The 14,627-nt window shown below is 44.5% G+C and overlaps 1 long non-coding RNA gene across 2 annotated transcripts in view; it reads right to left on the bottom strand.

Annotated features, from left to right (window-relative positions):
* LOC308630284 overlaps positions 1-13,779 on the bottom strand; it is a 155,710-nt gene extending 141,931 nt beyond the window's left edge. For both annotated transcript variants that reach the window (XR_014017817.1, XR_014017818.1), the window contains exons 1-2: positions 13,700-13,779; positions 10,523-10,706 (exon numbers count right to left, since the gene is read on the bottom strand). This is a non-coding gene — a long non-coding RNA (uncharacterized lncRNA). The remainder of the gene's footprint in view (positions 1-10,522; positions 10,707-13,699) is intronic.
* Between the last annotated feature and the right edge of the window lie 848 nt (positions 13,780-14,627).

Genomic DNA, 14,627 nt, shown 5'->3' with positions numbered 1-14,627 from the left:
CACATTTTCAATGTGGGGCAGGACCCTCTGCCCAGGGCTAGCACTACCCATAATCATACCAGGAAACACACCCAGAAAATCAAGGCAAGGGTGAGGACAGGGATATTAAACCACATAGGGATACCTAGGACTTTATGTCCTTCAAAAGAAAGACCTTTTTGTTCGTGGAGGAAGAATAAGATGGAATCAGTCTTTCAATAAACATTTATTGGGGCCTTGGGAAACATACATGAGTAAGACATAGTTTTTGTCCTCAGTAAGATCACTGTCACAGGGGTGGGGTGGGTAAGGCCAGTTAGCCTATAATTACATGCAGGGTTAATACTCAGAATATTTTACAACTGGAAGAGCACAGAAGCCAACCAATCAGAACGGATGTTCAACTATTCAGAACACACCCCAAGTCATAAATAAGCCACCTGGACATATCCACGTGTATTAGTCTGCTCAGGCTGCCATAATAAAATACCATAGATTGGGTGGCTTAAACAACAGCAATTCAGGGAGAGAACTGGGTAGGAGATACAGATTTTGAGAGAAAGGAGAACTTAATGGTTAGGAACAGGGGCTCTGTAGACAGACTACCTGACTTTAAATCCCAGCTCCCACTTTCTTTTTTTATTAAGAGATTTTTAAGAGGTTTTTTTTTTTATTGAAGTATAGTTGACGTACAACTTTATATAAGTTGCAGGTGTACAATATAGTGATTCACAATTTTTAAAGATTATGCTCCATTTATAGCTATTATAAAATATTAGCTAGATTCTGTGCACAATATATCCTTGTAGCTTATTTTATACATAATACTTTGTACCTCTTACTCTCCTACCTCTATATTGTCCCTCCCCCTTTCCCTCTTCCCACTGGCAATGACTAATTTGTTCTCTATATCTGTGAATCTGCTTCTTTTTTGCTGTATTCACTAGTCTGTTATATTTTTTAGATTCCACATGTAAGTGATATCATACAGTATCTGTCTTCCTCTGACTTATTTCACTTAGCATAACACCCTCCAAATCCAATCATGTTGCTGCAAATGGCAAAATTTCATTCTTTTTTATGGCTGAGTAGTATTCTGTTGTATATCTATGCCACATCCTTTTTATCCATTCATCTATTGGTGGACACTCAGGTGGCTTCCATATCTTGGGAATTGTAAATAATGCTGCTATGAACACTGCGGTGCATGTATCTTTTCAAATTAGTGTTTTTGTTTTTTTCAAACACATACCCAGCAGTGGAATTGGTGGGTCATATAGTAGCTCTATTTTTAGTTTTTTGAGAAACCTCCATACTGTTTGCCACAGTGGCTGCACCAATGTACATTCCCACCAACAGGACGTGAGAGTTCCCATTTCTCCACACCCTCTCCAGCATTTGTTATATGTGTTCTTTTTGATGATGGCCATTCTGACAGGTGTGAGGTGATATCTCATTGTTGTTGTTGTTGTTGTTTTCTCATTGTTGTTTTGATTTGCATTTCCCTGATGATCAGCGATGTTGAGCATCTTTTCATGTGCCTGTTGGCCATTTGCGTTTCTTCTTTGGAAAAATGTCTATTCCGGTCTTCTGCCCATTTTTAAAATCAGGTTATTTGTTTTTTTGATGTTGAGTCATATGTCCCAGCTCCTACTTTCAAGCTGTGTGACTTGGAGCAAGTTACCTAATCATGCTGTGCCTCAGTTTCCTTGTATGTAAAAGAGGGTAATAATGATACCAAACTTGTCAGAAAAAAAGAGGAGGAGGAAGCGGCAGACAAAGAAGAAACAGATGAAACCGCATTTCATTATTCTGATCCGCAAAAATGATTTCCACCAATATGTCTTTCAGCTCACTTATTCGTTCTTCGGCCGCATTTTTTCTTCTATTGATTCCTTCTAGTGTATTTTTCATTCAAATTATTGTATCGTTCATCTCTGTTCATTCTTTACATCTTCTAGCTCTTTGTTAAACATTTCTTGTATCTTCTCAGTCTGTGCCTCCCTTCTTTTTTGGAGATCTTGGATCATCTTTACTATCATTCCTCTGAATTCTTTTTCAGGCAGATTGCCTGTCTCCACTTCACTTAGTAGTTCTTCTGGAGTTTTATCTTGTTCCTTTGTCTGGAACATATCTCTGCCATCTCATTTTGTCTGACTTTCTGTGTTTGTGGTCTCTCTTTCTCAGGCTGCAGGTCTGTAGTTTTTCTTGCTTCTGATACCTGTCCACTGGTGGGTGGAGCTGGGTCTTGTCCCTGTGGTGGGCTCAGCCATGTCACAGGGTATGTTTAGAGGCAGCCGCACACTCAGGACAACAGCAGCTGTCTGCTGATGGCTGGGGCTGTGTTCCCACCCTGTTGGTTGTTTGACCTGAGGCGTCTCAGCCCTGGAGCCGGCCCGACCGTTGGGTGAGGCCAGGTCTCAGTGCCAAAATGGTGGCCTCCAGGAGAGCTCACACCAATGAATATTCTCTGGGGCCTCCGCCAGCAGTGTCGCTGCCCTGACAGTCAGCCACAGCTGACCCCTGCCTCCCTAGGAGACCCTCCAAGACCCGCAGGTAGGTCTGGCCCAGGGTCCTATGGAGTCACTGCTTTGACCTGGGTTCCAATGCATGAGAAACCTTGTGTGCACCCTCCAAGAGTGGAGTCTGTTTTCCCTAGTCCTGTGGAGCTCCTGCACACGAGCCCCGCTGGCCTGCAAAGCCAGATGCTCCGGGGCTCCTCCTCCCCATGCCAGACCCCCAGGCTGGGGAGCCTGGTGTGGGGCTCAGAGCTCTCACTCCTGTGGGAGCTCTGCAATATAATTATTTTCCAGTTGGTGGGTCACCCACCTGACACGTATGGGATTTATGTCGCGAAAGCGCCCCTCCTACTGTCTTATTGTGGCTTCTTCTTTGTCTTTGGATGCAGAATATCTTTTTCAGCAGGTTCCAGTCTTTTTAGTCAACAGTCGTTCAGCAGTTAGTTGGGATTTTTGATGTTTTCATGAGAGGAGGCGAGCTCAAGTCCTTCTACTCCTTTCTCTAAGGGCAAGAAACCACATTTCTAAGAAGGCAGTGCTCAGAGATATTTGTGCACCCACATTCATAGCAGCAGCATTCACAATAGCCAAAAGGTGGAAGCAACCCAAGTGTCATCCATCGATGCATGGATGGATAAACAAAATGTGGTGTATACATACACTGGAATAATACTCAGCACTACGAAGGAAGAAAATTCTGACACATACTGCTACACGGATGATCCTTGAGGACATAACACTAAGTGAAATAAGCCAGTCACAAAATGACAAATATTATATGATTCCACTTATATGAGGTCACTAGAGTAGTAGTCAAATTCTAGAGAGACAGAAAGCAGAATGATGGTTACCTGGGGCAGCAAGGGAAGGGAATGAGTAGTTGTTATTTAATGGATAATAGAGTTTCAGTTTTGCAAGATGAAGAAAGCTCTGGAGATTGGTTATCCAACAGTGAGACTATATGTAACATTACTGAACTATACACATAAAAATGGTTAATATGGTATATTTTGTTACGTATATTTTGCCACAATTAAATTTTTTTTTAATTTTAATGAGAGAGTGGTCAACAGTACTGAATTCTGCTGAGAAGTCGAGAGATCAGAACCAGAAAAGGGCCCTTGGCCTAATCAAAAGGCAGTAGTTGGTAAGGCTTTGAGAGCAGCAATGTGGCTGAGAAACATGATTAGTGGATTTTGGAGGGAGCGGGAGATGAGGAGGAAACAGAAAGCCAAGAAGCTTGCCTATAACGGGGTCTAAAACCTGTGTCCACAGCCAAGAGAGGATGGGGACTGTGAAAAGGGACTTCTTCCCTCTTTATTAAATTCCTCTTTAAAACTGCAAAATTAAGGCATGCTCACCAAACCCACTTACACAACACATCGACCCACAGAGAAAACATCAATGATCCTCCCTCCCCCCTCCACTCCACCCAGGTTGTCTGTGTTAACAGCCCAGTGGCACTCCATGCTTACACTGACGTGAGTTAATGTACGGTATGTGCAAAGGCTCTGAAACAGAAGCAGGCTGTGTCCAAGGAAAAGTCTATGCCATCAGATAACATGAGCAAGGAAGACGGGGTAGCTTGGGGAGGGAGAAGTGAGGTCATGAAAGACCCCGTGGGCCTGTACTTTATTCCAAGCATGATAAGAAGTTATGAGAGGATTGGGGAAGGGGGAGATAGGATCTTTGTTGTGGTCTCAGAAATTACTCCGGCTGCTGGGTAAAGAGTAGACTGTGGCAAGGGGTGAAGTAGGGAGGTTAACGAGGAGGCCCTAGCAAAGGTCCTGGTGAGAGTCAGCGTGGGCGTCAGCAGAAAGGCTACAGACAACAAGTGCTAGAGAGGGCGTGGAGAAGAGGGAGCCCTCCTGCACTGCTGGTGGGAATGTAAACTGATACAGCCACTATGGAGAAGAGTATGGAGGTTCCTTACAAAACTAAAAATAGAACTACCATAGGACCCAGCAATCCCACTGCTGGGCATATACCCTGAGAAAACCATAATTCAAAAAGACACATGCACCTCAATGTTCATTGCAGCTCTATGTACAATAGCCAGGACATGGAAGCAACCTAAGTGTCCATCAACAGAGGAATGGATAAAGAAGATGTGGTACATATATACAATGGAATATTACTCAGCCATAAAAAGGAGCGAAATTGGGTCATTTGTAGAGACGTGGATGGATCTAGAGACGGTCATACAGAGTGAAGTAAGTCAGAAAGAGAAAAACAAATATAGAATATTAACGCATATATGTGGAACCTAGAAAAATGGTACAGATGAACTGGTTTGCAGGGCAGAAACAGAGACACAGATGTAGAGAACAAACGTATGGACACCAAGGGGAGAAAGCGGCGGGGGTGGTGGTGGTGGTGGGATGAATTGGGAGATTGTGATTGACATGTATACACTAATATGGATAAAATAGATAACTAATAAGAACCTGCTGTATAAAAAATAAATAAAATAAAATTCAAAAAAAAAAAGTCCTGGTGAGGAAGACCATGGCTTGGTCCAAGATGGCAGGATGGGGGTGGTGAGAAGGGATTGGATTCAGAGCACATTTTGAAGGGAAAGAGGACAGAACTTGCCCCTGGATTCTGCCAGTTTCTCAGAGCGGTTAAGAAAAGACCCCAAACTCACACAGGTTGGAAGACATAGAGCCAGGATTCAAACCCAACTCATCTATTCAACAAATGTTTAATGGGCATCTGTGGGAGACACGGGGGGATGGAACAGTGGATGAAACACAGTCCCACCCTCGTGAAGCCCCATCCTCTGGAGAGCCAGCACAGCACAGCACAGCACGGCCACCTAAGCCAGGCGGCCAGGTTCACGTCCCAGTCCTGCTGCTCGGCAGCTCTGTGACCTTGGGCAAGTTATGTGACCTCTGTATGCTTCAATGTGAAATAACAGAAAATATATATACTGATCTCTGTCCCCGGTTCCTGGCACAGAGCTAAGACCCTTGGAATTTCCTAAGTGATACGAACAGGAGGAGCATCTTTTGTTCTAATATTTGGTCTTCGACCCTAGCTCCTGACACAGAGCCCCTGAATCCCTTGGCATTTCCTGGGTGACAGGAATGTCTTTTGTTTAATGGGGTGACTCTTGGTGGGCTCTTGGATAACTTAGGACGGGGGCTGGTCACCAGAAAGACAAAGCCATGATTAGAAGCTTGGAACTTTCAGCCCCTTCTCCAAGGAAGGGGAGAGGGGCTGGAGACTGACTTAATGATCAGTCATGCTTATGTGATGAAGCCTCCATAAAAATCCCCAAAATATGGGATTCGAGGAGTTTCCTGGTTAGTGAACCCATGTGCTAACATGGGTTAGCACATGGGTGGGTAGGACACCTCAACTCCACCAAGATAGAAGCTCCCGAGCCTGGGACCCTTCCAGACCTTGCCTATGTACCTCTTCATCCGGCTGTTCACCTGTGTCCTTGATCATATCCTTTATTATATAATAAACCAGTAAGCATAAGTGTTTCCTTGAGCTCTGTGAGCTGTTCTAGCAAATGACTGAACCCAAAGAGGGGGTCATGGGAACCTCTGATTTATAGCCAGTTGGTCAGAAGCACAGATGACAGCCTGGATTCGCAACAGGCATTGAGTGGGGTGGGGACAGTCTGGTGGGACTGAGCCCTTAACCTGTGGAGTCTGCGCTAACTCCGGTTAGTGTCAGAACTGCACTGAACTAGAGGACACCCAGCAGGTGTCAGCGGATTCCTGGGTGTGGAAAACCCACACGTCTGGCGTCAGAGGTACCAGTGAGTGAGAGAGTAAAGGAGAAACACAGGGGTGGTTTTTCCTCCTCATCATCCTCCCTCCCTCACTGCTCACTGTGAATAGATGACTTAGTATAAAAAAGTGCTTAGAATAGTACCTGGCACAGAGGAAAGGCTTTATAAACGTTCGTGATTATTACTGCAGAGGTCAAGCTCTTAACCATCACACTGTCGGGGCTCAGTTTTCATTTCCCATCCTGACGATGAAATTAACAGTGCACTTCTTCCTTTGTTCAACCAAACTGAGAAAGCGATGTTGAGGGTCCAATGGCAAGTGACTCTATAAACACCAGAATTTATTAATAATAGTAATAATAATAAATATTAACTAATATCTATAAATTAGAAAAATTGCAAAGTGTCAATTAATTAGAAAAAATGCCATATTTTCTATATGTCTTGGTATATATGTGCACTGAAGTAGAATGACAAAAGATAGGCCCCAAAATGATGTCACTGCATGGTAGGACCGTGATGGGATGAAGGATAATACTTGATTTCTTTTTTCTTTTTTAAGTTCACCATAATGAGACTGGATTCATTTCCTAAGCATAAACGTTATTTGTTAACGTTTTAATAGCTGGGCAAAGGATCTGTAAGCCCAGAGGAAACGGGAATGCACCCACGTCTTTCCCTTTGCTTTCATCTCAGGATGTGCCCTGAAACGTGAAAAGGCACCAGCTGTTCACCACCGTCCCAAGGTGAGATCACACAGGGATGACTCAGAAGTGGCTTCGGACACCAGGCAGCTCCTGAGCCAGGAGAGAACAGGAGAGCAGGCAGCAGCCAACCAGTTCTGCAGAGAATCCTCACTCTCTGAAGGAGAGTGTGTGGCAGGGTCGGGAGGGCTAATAGCATGTTCTCACCCTGAACCACACAAGGCCAGACACCTAATTAACCATGTGAATTGCGAAGAGGGAACTTTAAGCAAACAGGCAGACCTAACACACTGTGGAATTAAACAATATCCAAGTTTAGAAACCCCAGTCTGACTCCCTCTACGTGCAATAAAAATCAAAACCCCTCAGCATCAAGACTTGCTTTGCTTCAGCTCCCCACAGAGCCATGCACAAGGCCAGGTACACAGGAAATGCTGTGCTTTGATTATTTTAATCGATATCTCTTTTCCCTACCCAACATCTATTGCTCCTTTTCCTGGTAAAAAGCCTCAGTTTCCATTTGAGGAACCATCCCTTTCACGGCTCTTGGTGGGCCTGTCAATCAAGGTGACCTTCCTCCCCCTGCCCAGCAGGTAGGCACTGAGCCTAAGCCAAGCCAGTCAGATGCTCTCTTCCTTGAATAGAGGCGGAGTAGATTCCACCAACAAGCCTTTTCATGGGCTCAAATTTTACCCAAATCCCTGGAGCTGAAACAGTCTTTATCGTTTTAGAGTCCTGGTTCTGCAGCCTTTCTCCACTTCTGAGAACTCCTCAATATCCTTGCAATAAAGCCCTTTTTTATTTAAGGAAGCCAGAGTCCTGTTTCTGTTGCTTGCACCCAAAGAACCCAAACTTTGCTATTCAGCATCAAGAAGAAACTCAGATATAAACAATGAAAATAATTAGCATTGATCTGCTTACTATTAATAAACAATTTGCCCACCCACTGTCTCTTTTGCACTTACCGCAAACCAGCAGCTCAGAGAGGTTCATTGCCTTCCTCTAAGTCACACAGCTAGCAAGTGACCGAAATTTGGCCTCAGCCCAGCTTGTGAGCCTCCTGGACCAGAAGCTCTGCAGCCTGGATGGGAACCTCTGTTGCCTCACCCCTCCCCACCCTAGTCAGTCCTTCTCTGGCTTTGAATTTTTCTCTACTTGCAAGTTGTGTGTAGCTAGTTTACAAATTCCTCAAGGACAGGAAGAAGCTCTTTCTCCTGCTCCTCCTTTTCAGGGCCAGGGCTCCACGGAGAATCTAAGTGTCCAGGTCCCATGCAAGTTTTCGATGCTAGACCCTCTCATGAAAAGTGGAGTCAGCAAATGAGCAAACCTCAGTTCTCGGCAATATTCATGCCAGAAACATCTATCCTAAGTCCCCAGGGTACAGAGCTGCAGGACATGGAACAAAAGCTTCCATCCTAGTGAAAAAAATATTCTACAGAAGAACAAACAATCTAATAATATATTATATCTACAATATACAATTATATGTATTTATATATACAGTTAACCCTTGAACAACATGGGTTTGAACTGCACAGGGCCACAGATTTTTTTCAATAAATAAAGCTGGCCCTCTGTATCTGCTGATGCCAAGTCCGCAGACTCGGAAGGCCAACGATGGGATTTGAGAATTTGCGATTTTGGTGTCTGCAACTGGTCCTGGAACCAATCCCCATGACACCTAGGGATGACGGTACTATAAAACCAGGTAGTGATACATGCTCTGAAAAGAAAAAGCAAAATAAAGAGCCAGATGTGGGGACTTCCCTGGTGGCGCAGTGGTTAAGAATCCGCCTGCCACTTCAAGGGACGTGGGATCAAGCCCTGTTCCGGGAAGATTCCACATGCCGCAGAGCAACTAAGCCCGTGCGCCACAACTACTGAAGCCCGCATGCCTGGAGCCCTGTGAGCCACAACTACTGAGCCCACGTGCCACAACTACTGCGCCCACGCTCGAGCCCACGAGCCACAATTACTGAAGCCCTCGCACCTAGAGCCTGTGCTCCGCAACAAGAGAAGCCACTGCAGTGAGAGGCCTGCGCACCGCAACAAAGAGTAGCTCTCGCTCACCACAACTAGAGAAAGCCCGCACGCAGGAACAAAGACCCAATGCAGCCAAAAATAAATAAATAAATTTATTTAAAAAAAAAAAAAAAAAGAGCCGGAGGTGGAGTTTTACATGGGGGGCAGGGGAGTACATTTTAGTAGAGATTGGAGCGGGGGGCTATCTGGGGAGGAGTGTGCAAACCAAGCAAGCACAAAGGTACAGAAGGGGCTTTTGGTGTGTGCACGGAGCTTCCCAGAGGCCAGTGCTGCCCTGATGGGGGTAACAGTGATCGGGGGTGGGGAGGCAGCCAGAGGCCGGAGGAGGTAAGACCACTAGGGTTTCGGTAAGGACTTGCATTTGGTCCCAAGTGTGATCGGGAGCTATGGGAGGGTTGGGGGGCTGGGGGAGGGAAGAGAAGACAATAACATCATCTGACTTCTGTTTGAAAAAGTCATTCTGGCTGGTGGAAACAACCCAAATGTCCATCACGGTATGACGGCAAAACGAAATGTGGTATATCCATACAATGGGATATCGTTTGGCCGTAAACAAGAATGAAGTACTAATACGTGCCAGACACACACCAAGAAACACATACTGTATGATTTCATTTATAGGAAAGACCCCGAATCGGCAAGTCCATAGAGACAGAAAGCAGATTAGTGGTTGCCAGGGGGAGAGGGGATGGGGAGTGACTGGAGATACAGAGTTTACTTTTTGGGGTGATGAAAATGTTCTGGAACTATAGAGTGGTGATGGTCACACAACACTGTGAATGGACTAAATGCCACTAAATTAGACACTTTAAAATCATTAAAATGGCGACTTTCACACTCTGTATATTTAAATACTTTAAACAATCTAAAAATAATTGAAAAATAAAAAGCTCATTCTGGCTTATGTATGCAGAGAAGGGATGGGGAAAGAAGGAAACAGAGACCAATAGGAAAGTTCATCCAGTCTGCCTCCGGCTTTGGCAGATTCCTTCCCTTCTCCAAGCCTCAAATCCTTCATCCACGAAAATGGTAATTCTCTGGGTACATGTGTATGTACGGCTGAGTCGCTTTGCTGTGCACTTGAAACTATCACAACATTGTTAATCAGCTATACTCCGATATAAAAGAAAAAGTTTAAAAAAAAAGAAAAGAAAAGAAAATGGAAATTCTCACAGGCCCAAACTCTTGGGCTTGCTGAGAGGATTAGAATACTTTTGAAGTGACCCAGGGCTCAGCCCATGGATCTTTTCTCTTTCTGACTCAGACTCACTCCCCTGGAGATCTCATCCAGGTTCATGGCTTTGAATTCCGTCTCTCAACTTAACTCCAGCCAGCTGTCTCACCTGAGCTGCAGCTGGCTGACTCAGCATCTCCACTTGAGTGTCTACCAGGCACCTCCAGCTTACCGTGTCCAAAACAAACTGTTGAGCTCTGCCCCTCCCCTAATGTTCAACCTTGCTCCCTATCTCTGTACATGAAAACTCCATCCTTCCAGGTGGAGGGCACATATCTAGGAGTCCTTGACTTACCTCTCACGCTTATCCAATCAGTAAGTGCAGCCGACTCTGCCTTCAGAATACATCCAGAATCCGAGCCCCTTCTGGTCCAAGCCACCATCACCTCTAGCCTGGATTATTGCAGTAGCCTCCTGTCTCTCCCAGCTTATGCTGTTGGCCCCTTCCCGCTGTTCTCAACATGGCAGCTCCAGAGATCCTGTTCAAATATAAGTGGTACCATGTCAATCCTCTGCTCAACCAAAAATGTTCCCACTGAAGACCCTTGCATTTGTCCCTTCCACCTGCTCTCCCAGATACCCATGTGACTCACGCCCTTGCCTCCCCCATGTCTACATTCAAAGAGACCTCAGCGAGGTATCTGCTGGCCACCTACTTAGGGTTGCCAGATACTTTGCCAGATAAAGTACAGGATGCCCAGCTAAATGTGCATCTCAGATAAACGAAGAGTAACTTTTTAGTATGACAATGTCCCATGCAATATCTGGGACATTTTTGCATAGGGCAGACTTATACTTTAAAATGTTCTGTTGCTAGATGAATGGATAAAGAAGATATGGTGTATATATATATACACACACACACACACACACACACAATGGAATATTACTCAGCCATAAAAAAGAATGAAATTTTGCCATTTACAACCACATGGATGGGTCTGGAGGATATTACACTTAGTGAAGTAAGTCAGATAGAGAAGGACAAATACTGTATGTTATCACTTACATGTGGAATCTAAAAAATAAAACTAGTGAGTATAACAAAAACAGAAACAGACTCACAGATATAGAGAACAAACTAGTGGTTACCAGTAGGGAGAGGGGAGGGGGAGGGACAATATAGGGGTAGGGGATTAAAAAGGTAAAAACTACTGTGTAAAAAATAAGCTACAAGGATGTATTGTACAGCACAGGGAATATAGCCATTATTTTACAATAACTTTAAATAGAGTATAATTTATAAAAATATTGAATCAATATGTTGTACACCTGAAACTAATATAATATTGTAAACCAACTATACTTCAATAAAAAAATATAGTTAAATAAAATTATCTGTTGTTTATCTGAAATGCCAATCTAATTAGATGTCCTGTATTTTTATTTGCTAAGTCTGGTAACCCTAACTAAAAATGGTCACCATCATCATCCCAATAGTAGTAAGTCCCTTCCCTGCATTTATTTTTCTCCCTAGCATTTATCATCACCTAACATAGCATATGTGTTACTCTTTTATTTTGTGTATTGTCTGTCTATACAGTAGCTACATGTGGCTACTGGGCATTTGAAATGAGGCCAGTACTACTGAGGATCTGAATATTTTATTTTATTTCAATTAATTTCAATTTAGAAGTGGAAACTTGATTTAGTTATTGGACAACTTTAAGTGTGTTTAGAAAAACTAGCAAAAGGAAAAATACTTTTCAACTATAAATTTTATGAGATCGAAATACAGATCATGTATTTCCAGTGAAACTTTAGCGTTCATCGTTATGAGATGCGCCATAAGTGTAAATTACACATTGAATTTTAAAGATTTACTACAGAGAAAAGAATACACAGTATCTTATTAATAAATATAATTTTTTATATTGATTACATGTTGAAATGATAGTTTTGTGAGTATATTAAATATAATATACTATTAGAATTAACTTTACCTGTTTCTCTTTGCTTTTATTCATGTGCCTACTAGAAGTTTTTCGATTGTGTATGTGGCTCACACTGTATTTCTTTTGGACAGTGCTGCCCTAGAATGTAGGCTCCTTCAGGGCTTGGTTCCCCTAAAAGCAGAGCTGAGACCAGGGTGGGGAGCCTATCGTTTATTCTACAATGTGATACCAGGAAGCGGAAGCAAGAGACTGGCGATAGTGAGAAAGAAAAAAAAGTCAATATAAGCACGCATTACCAAGGTCGATGCTGATAACAAGAACTCCACTTCACGAGGACTTAAGAGTTACAGAAGGCCTCCCAGAATCAGCTCCTGAGAGACAGGAAGCTGCAGGCTTTATCTACCAGCTCCCACCCCACTGTTGAGGGCTGCCCCAGGGGTGTTAACACTTCTGGCTGCACCTGTTTGTGGGACAAAGAAGTTCCTGCTGTTTTGGAAAAAAAACCAGAAAACCCCACAACTGGAGTCATAAGAAGCACACTGGCAGTCTGAGGCAAGCCTGGACTTACAAGAGACTGTCCACCATATGTACAGCTGAAATCAGAGGTGGACCAAGGGGACATGATGTTGCAGTTCTCTTGTTCAGCTTTTCATCCCCAAAAGCTAGAACAGTGCCTGGAACATGGTAGATGTTCAATTAAATAATTCTGAAAAAAAAAAAAAGTAAATATCTGCGTTCAAAAAAACACATACAGGGGCTTCCCTGGTGGCGCGGTGGTTGGGAGTCCGCCTGCCGGTACAGGGGACGCGGGTTCGTGCCCCGGTCCGGGAGGATTCCACATGCCGCGGAGCAGCTGGGCCCGTGAGCCATGGCCGCTGGGCCTGCGCGTCCGGAGCCTGTGCTCCGCAGTGGGAGAGGCCACAACAGTGAGAGGCCCGCGTACCGCAAAAAAAACAAAAAAGCAACAACAAAAAACACATACAGGGCTTCCCTGGTGGCGCAGTGGTTGGGAGTCCGCCTGCCGATGCAGGGGACGCGGATTCGTGCCCCGGTCCGGGAGGATCCCACATGCCGCGGAGCGGCTGGGCCCGTGAGCCATGGCCGCTGAGCCTGCGCGTCCGGAGCCTGTGCTCCGCAACCGGAGAGGCCCGCGTACCGCAAAAAAAAAAAAAAAAAAGGGTCATCTGCTACTTGTATCGACGAGCCTTCCTTAATTTATCTCTCTGAGGCAACAGGTTTCCGCCCCTAACCAAGACCCTTAATTATCCACACCCTATGACTCTTCACAGCATTCATCTCTACAAGACTGGCCTTCTAGCTGTAATTACAGAAGAGCAATTCCTTTGGCTGCATCGGAAGGCAGCACCTTTCGTCTCCCGGATTTCCCACCCTACGGTCTCACAGCCGGTGAAACCCAAGGGTAAGGAGTGATGCTGACTCTCCTAACCAGTAAGGCTTCGGGGGTGTAGGGAGAGGGAAAGAGGAGGGGACACGACTAAAGAAAAGGAGAAAAAACAAAAACAATAAACCAAGTGTAAAAAGCAAGTCCACAGTGGAGACTTATAAAGCAAAAGTACCTCAGAAATAATGACTTGAACGTGTGGAGGCTGGGGCGGATCCAAAGCCAAACATACTCCGAATCCTAGTTCCTTTCCCACTTCCTAGATATGTGGAAAGACTACAGTTCCCAGCAACCTTTGCAGTACAAGCTGGTGCCCATGTGACCAGCTCAGGCCAATGGGGTACGAGGAGAAATAATAGCCGCGTCATGCTCTTCTCCCACTCTACCGCGCCCCCGTCCCCCTGCCTTGGGAGCCGTGGGTCGAGAGGGTGGTGGCGTCCGCAACTGGGGCAGCCTGGGTCAGGGCATCACTGCAGAGAGGAGATTCTCTGGAGAGTCACCAGGTGTGGCGTGAGGCACAGACTGAGGTGCTGGGCCTGCAGCGTAAGCCTGGCCCGTCCTGAACAAAACAGAGGCTTTTTGTTACTTCTCGGGCCATATTTAAAGGGCATCATAAAACGTTTAAGAAGCCTTACTTGAATGAGACATTTTAAAACTACATAGCCCAAATAAATGGGGAAAATGACATACTGAACAGGGAGGTGACTTTATTCATTTACATGCTTGACCCAAACCTCAGTTTTCTCCTCTGTAAGATGGGAATAAAAACACCACCTACCTCAGGGAATTGCCACGAGGTTTTTTAAAAAAGAATTCATTTACACAACATTGTAAATCAACTACACTTCAATAAAAAAAAATAATAATAAAATTCTTTAAGAAAAGGTAATTTATTTAACCAACACATATAGTACTTACCATGGCCAGGCTCCGTGCTAAGTCCGTTATCAATGTGAACATATTCAATCCTTGTTTTGGTTTCTGAGGGCTACTTGTAACAAATTACCACAAACCGGGTGTCTTAAGATGATAGAAATTTATTCTCTTACAATTCTGGAGGCTAAAAGTCTGAAATCAAGGTGTCATCAGGGCCATGCTCCCTC

Source organism: Mesoplodon bidens, assembly GCF_964165515.1.
Source record: "Mesoplodon bidens genome assembly, chromosome: 16".
Taxonomy (NCBI): Eukaryota; Metazoa; Chordata; class Mammalia; order Artiodactyla; family Ziphiidae; genus Mesoplodon; species Mesoplodon bidens.
The sequence above is the reverse complement of the archived record's forward strand: the minus strand, read 5'-3'. Positions and strand labels throughout refer to the sequence as shown.